This window comes from Electrophorus electricus, unplaced genomic scaffold (assembly GCF_041902795.1).
Source record: "Electrophorus electricus isolate QZ-2024a unplaced genomic scaffold, ASM4190279v1 Scaffold281, whole genome shotgun sequence".
In the NCBI taxonomy this organism is placed as follows: Eukaryota; Metazoa; Chordata; class Actinopteri; order Gymnotiformes; family Gymnotidae; genus Electrophorus; species Electrophorus electricus.
This window is the reverse complement of record NW_027658563.1, coordinates 15,001-21,331: the sequence shown is the minus strand read 5'-3', so window position 1 is coordinate 21,331 and position 6,331 is coordinate 15,001. Positions and strand designations below refer to the sequence as shown.

Below are 6,331 nucleotides of genomic sequence, written 5' to 3'. Positions count from 1 at the left end.
TGACCTCCAGGGCCTGGAAGTCTGGTGGTAGTAGTAGTATGATTTAAAGGCACAAAGTGATTGAAGTGTGCCCAGGCCCAGAGCTACTTTGCTGGGCATGACTGTGTTTGACCTCTTGGGCCTGGAAGTCTGGTGGTAGTAGTAGTATGATTTAAAGGCACAAAGTGATTGAAGTGTGCCCAGGCCCAGAGCTACTTTGCTGGGCATGAATGTGTTTGAACTCTTGGGCCTGGAAGTCTATTTCTAGGCTTATATAAAGGGTCAAACATCTTGAAGTGTGCCCAGGCCCAGAGCTACTTTGCTGTGCATGACTGTGGTTGACCTCTTGGCCCTGGAAGTCTGGTGGTAGTAGTAGTATGATTTAAAGGCACAAAGTGAATGAAGTGTGCCCAGGCCCAGAGCTACTTTGCTGGGCATGAATGTGTTTGAACTCTTGGGCCTGGAAGTCTGGTAGTAGTAGTAGTAGTAGTAGTAGTAGTAGTAGTAGTATGATTTAAAGGCACAAAGTGCTTGAAGTGTGCCCAGGCCCAGAGCTACTTTGCTGTGCATGACTGTGTTTGACCTCTTGGCTCTGGAAGTCTATTTCTAGGCTTATATAAAGGGTCAAACTTCTTGAAGTGTGCCCAGGCCCAGAGCTACTTTGCTGTGTATGACTGTGTGACCTCTTGGCCCTGGAATTCTGGTGGTAGTAGTAGTATGATTTAAAGGCACAAAGTGAATGAAGTGTGCCCAGGCCCAGAGCTACTTTGCTGGGCATGACTGTGTTTGACCTCTTGGGCCTGGAAGTCTGGTAGTAGTAGTATGATTTAAAGGCACAAAGTGATTGAAGTGTGCCCAGGCCCAGAGCTACTTTGCTGGGCATGAATGTGTTTGAACTCTTGGGCCTGGAAGTCTATTTCTAGGCTTATATAAAGGGACAAACTTCTTGAAGTGTGCCCAGGCCCAGAGCTACTTTGCTGTGTATGACTGTGTGACCTCTTGGCCCTGGAATTCTGGTGGTAGTAGTAGTAGTAGTAGTATGATTTAAAGGTACAAAGTGAATGAAGTGTGCCCAGGCCCAGAGCCAGGCCTGGGCAGCAGGGGGCGCTCCTGGCCATGCCCAGCGAGTTTCGTGCGAATCGGACCTGGTCCGGAAGAGATACGAAGGGAAAACTCATTACTCGTCGGGGTGGCACATCCAGGCTCTCGACCCTCCCAAAGCGTCCGACCAGGGTGCACCCTGCCGGGCATGGTTAGCCGCCAGCCCCCTTCCTGGAGGTCTGGTTGGCACGGGGTTTTGATTTATCGGTTTCATATCTCTGGGCTCCTTGGGAGCAGAAAGTCGGTTGAGGGCCCTTTGGAAAGAGCCGGGGCTGCCGTTTAACGCTGTCCAAGCGGCAGGCGAAGCGCACCCACCGTTTTTACGCTATGATTTTTTAAAACCGCCGGGGCGGCAAACACAGGGCCGGTCGGGTTTGAAGACGAATATCTCTTCGGCCCTTGGGAGGAGAGAAGCAGCGCGGGTCACCTTTGAACGCGCTCGCTGCCAGGAACGTCTGGCGTAAAAGTTTCGTGGGAATCGGACGTTCCTAGGCTGAGAAGCGAGCGCCCGCCCTCGGGCGGTCGGGGGCCCCTTTCTCATTCCCCGTCTGGGCTAAAAATACGAGGTCGGACCCGATGGACTCGGGAGACTGGAGAGTACCAGGGAGACCCTGGAAGCAGGCGACCCGACCCACGCTTCGCTGTCTCCTCGGCCCTCGGGAGTAGAAGCGCGGGGACGGTGGCGTGGGCAGCAGGGGGCGCTCCTGGCCATGCCCAGCGAGTTTCGTGCGAATCGGACCTGGTCCGGAAGAGATACGAAGGGAAAACTCATTACTCGTCGGGGTGGCACATCCAGGCTCTCGACCCTCCCAAAGCGTCCGACCAGGGTGCACCCTGCCGGGCATGGTTAGCCGCCAGCCCCCTTCCTGGAGGTCTGGTTGGCACGGGGTTTTGATTTTTCGGTTTCATATCTCTGGGCTCCTTGGGAGCAGAAAGTCGGTTGAGGGCCCTTTGGAAAGAGCCGGGGCTGCCGTTTAACGCTGTCCAAGCGGCAGGCGAAGCGCACCCACCGTTTTTACGCTATGATTTTTTAAAACCGCCGGGGCGGCAAACACAGGGCCGGTCGGGTTTGAAGACGAATATCTCTTCGGCCCTTGGGAGGAGAGAAGCAGCGCGGGTCACCTTTGAACGCGCTCGCTGCCAGGAACGTCTGGCGTAAAAGTTTCGTGGGAATCGGACGTTCCTAGGCTGAGAAGCGAGCGCCCGCCCTCGGGCGGTCGGGGGCCCCTTTCTCATTCCCCGTCTGGGCTAAAAATACGAGGTCGGACCCGATGGACTCGGGAGACTGGAGAGTACCAGGGAGACCCTGGAAGCAGGCGACCCGACCCACGCTTCGCTGTCTCCTCGGCCCTCGGGAGTAGAAGCGCGGGGACGGTGGCGTGGGCAGCAGGGGGCGCTCCTGGCCATGCCCAGCGAGTTTCGTGCGAATCGGACCTGGTCCGGAAGAGATACGAAGGGAAAACTCATTACTCGTCGGGGTGGCACATCCAGGCTCTCGACCCTCCCAAAGTGTCCGACCAGGGTGCACCCTGCCGGGCTAAGAGAACAGCCAGGTGAACCCTGGAGGTTCCGAACTCCAGACCCCTGGACCCGACGGCTCAGTCCGCCTCAGGTGCACTACAGAGGTCCTCGGGCTGTCCCTGAGTGCATTAAAACGGAAATCAGAATTACTCCCCCGGGTGGCACTTCCAGGCTCTCGACCCTCCCAAAGTGTCCGACCAGGGTGCACCCTGCTGGGCATGGTTAGCCGCCAGCCCCCTTCCTGGAGGTCTGGTTGGCACGGGGTTTTGCAAATAGGTCCCGTCGGGTATATGGGAGAGCAAAGAGAATCAATGGGGTCCAAGCACTAAATTCATCCAGTGGCGTTCTCTGGAAGCCCAAGGGGAGTCCGAGGGGTGTTCGGCCGGCAAGGGGAGCTCTCCCTCGGACACATGATCAAACGCCTGTCCCCTACCGGAAAGTGGTGTGCTCTGGATGCCCCCCCCCCCCCCCATCCCCCGAGGGGGGTGCTTATCCCGCGAGGGGAGCCCTCCTCGGGTTAAGTGAACCATCATGCCGATTCCCCTATGGAAGTGGGCACATCCAGGCACACAGTCTGCTTTGCTCTCCCCGACCCGAGTGCGTCTGTTGGGCTGAGTGTACGCCCAGGCAACTGGATCCAATGGCTCAGTCCGCCGCAGCGTGCTTCGACGATGGGTCGTACAGCCATGCCACCAGGGTGGGCGTGTTTGTAAATGTACCAGTGGATTCTCGTCGGCCTGCCACATCCATGGTATCGACCCACCAGGCCTGTCCGACCAGGGGTTGACCCTGGACGGGCACGGTCTGTGGTTTGGCCCTTGTCCTAGATGAAATCGGGCACGGGGTTTTCTGGCCAGGTACCATCGGGTTACTGAGAGAGCGGCTTCGGTCTCCAGGTGAGACCAATGGTGAAGCAGCACGAGGCAATGGAGAGCATGCAAAGCGATGGGGAAGCCATGCACGGCAATGGCCACGAAAAAAAAAAAAAAATCACCACGGAAGGAACGTGAAGAACAAGGAGGAGTGTAGTGACACTGCCCAAAGCTGCCCGGTGTTGCAGGGGTCTATTGGTGTGTTGCTTCCTTGTTTGGTAGAGTGGAGTACCAGACCCGCCAGGGGTAGGCAAACCATTCCCCCTACGGTAAGTGAGGAGCCAGCCATTTGACGAGCGGGTGTCCACGTGTACGGGTGCGAGCGCTATCCCCCCACACGGGGTTAGGCCACGGCCTTAGGTGGACGTCTGCCGACCAGCCCCGGCTGATCCAGAACTTCTGATGTGGAGAGCGGTTTTGACAGATCCTCCCTGGTTCTAGCGGGTCAAGCCTCTGATGGGGGGTGGGGGTTATTTGTAACCCATCCCAGAACTCTCTGGGGGAGACTCAGACGGCCAGTCTGTCTACTCAGTTGTCCTATACTGGTGTCTGTGGTTTGGGAGGAAGGGAGTGCCCTGCTTTGTTGGCCTCCTCTTCAAACCTACCTGGGCCCACGAATCACTCTTCTTGGTTACATCACGAAACGTAGGTTGAGCGAGGCTAGGGGGGAGGGAATTCGACGAGGTCTTTCCCTTGTCCCCCCACCAGCGGCCCACGAAAATCAAAACGGCGTGAAGAGAGGGAACGCCGAAAGCACCTGGAGTCGGCCGTCCGCACCTCCGGAGGAGGTGGACGGGGTACGGTGCGGGCATGACCGGATGGGACAGCTTTGCATCAAGGTGAGAGGTCGGCGTCCGAAGGCCAGAGGGCGGTGCGCGAGCACGTTTACACTGGCCGCGGAAGCTGTCCTGGGTAGCCCTGTATGGCGTCTGGACCTGACGGCGCACGCACTTACAACCCGCTGCTTCCTAGCCCCCGGAAGGGGAGGCGGATGTCACTCGTGGTTCATCCCAGACCACGGTGCAAACTACCTGGTTGATCCTGCCAGTAACATATGCTTGTCTCAAAGATTAAGCCATGCAGGTCTAAGTGCACACGGCCGGTACAGTGAAACTGCGAATGGCTCATTAAATCAGTTATGGTTCCTTTGATCGCTCCACACGTTACTCGGATAACTGTGGTAATTCTAGAGCTAATACATGCAAACGAGCGCTGACCCTTCGGGGGATGCGTGCATTTATCAGACCCAAAACCCATCCGGGGGGCTCGGGCCCCCCGGCCGCTTTGGTGACTCTAGATAACCTCGGGCCGATCGCGCGCCCTCCGCGGCGGCGACGTCTCATTCGAATGTCTGCCCTATCAACTTTCGATGGTACCATAGTCGGCTACCATGGTGACCACGGGTAACGGGGAATCAGGGTTCGATTCCGGAGAGGGAGCCTGAGAAACGGCTACCACATCCAAGGAAGGCAGCAGGCGCGCAAATTACCCATTCCCGACACGGGGAGGTAGTGACGAAAAATAACGATACAGGTCTCTTTCGAGGCCCTGTAATCGGAATGAGCGTATCCTAAACCCATGGGTGAGGACCCATTGGAGGGCAAGTCTGGTGCCAGCAGCCGCGGTAATTCCAGCTCCAATAGCGTATATTAAAGTTGCTGCAGTTAAAAAGCTCGTAGTTGGATGTCGGGAGTGGGCTGGCGGTCCGCCGCGAGGCGTGCCACCGCCTGTCTCAGACCCTGTCTCCCGGTGCCCCCCGGATGCCCTTGGCTGGGTGTCCGGACGGGGCTCGGAGCGTTTACTTTGAAAAAATTAGAGTGTTCAAAGCGGGCCCGCTTCTCGCCTGAATACCTGAGCTAGGAATAATGGAATAGGACTCCGGTTCTATTTTGTGGGTTTCCTGAACCAGGGCCATGATTAAGAGGGACGGCCGGGGGCATTCGTATTGCGCCGCTAGAGGTGAAATTCTTGGACCGGCGCAAGACGGACGAAAGCGAAAGCATTTGCCAAGAATGTTTTCATTAATCAAGAACGAAAGTCGGAGGTTCGAAGACGATCAGATACCGTCGTAGTTCCGACCGTAAACTATGCCGACCCGCGATCCGGCGGCGTTATTCCCATGACCCGCCGGGCAGCGTGAGGGAAACCACGAGTCTGTGGGTTCCGGGGGGAGTATGGTTGCAAAGCTGAAACTTAAAGGAATTGACGGAAGGGCACCACCAGGAGTGGAGCCTGCGGCTTAATTTGACTCAACACGGGAAACCTCACCCGGCCCGGACACGGAAAGGATTGACAGATTGATAGCTCTTTCTCGATTCTGTGGGTGGTGGTGCATGGCCGTTCTTAGTTGGTGGAGCGATTTGTCTGGTTAATTCCGATAACGAACGAGACTCCGGCATGCTAAATAGTTACGCGGCCCTCCGCGGTCGGCGTCAAACTTCTTAGAGGGACAAGTGGCGTTCAGCCACGCGAGATGGAGCAATAACAGGTCTGTGATGCCCTTAGATGTCCGGGGCTGCACGCGCGCCACAATGGTTGGATCAGCGTGTGCCTACCCTACACCGAGAGGTGCGGGTAATCCGCTGAACCCCATTCGTGATGGGGACTGGGGATTGCAATTATTCCCCATGAACGAGGAATTCCCAGTAAGCGCGGGTCATAAGCTCGCGTTGATTAAGTCCCTGCCCTTTGTACACACCGCCCGTCGCTACTACCGATCGGATGGTTTAGTGAGGTCCTCGGATCGGCCCCGCCGGGGCTCCTCGCGGGCCTTGGCGGAGCGCCGAGAAGTCGATCAAACTTGACTATCTAGAGGAAGTAAAAGTCGTAACAAGGTTTTCGTAGGTGAACCTGCGAAA

General features: G+C 56.9%; 1 non-coding gene across 1 annotated transcript in view; it reads left to right on the top strand.

Moving 5' to 3' along the window:
- The first annotated feature begins 4,501 nt into the window (after window positions 1-4,501).
- LOC145655570 (18S ribosomal RNA) overlaps window positions 4,502-6,331 on the top strand; it is a 1,839-nt gene continuing 9 nt past the window's right edge. Inside the window, exon 1 of the ribosomal RNA XR_014121634.1 lies at window positions 4,502-6,331. This exon is cut by the window's right edge and continues 9 nt beyond it. This is a non-coding gene — a ribosomal RNA (18S ribosomal RNA).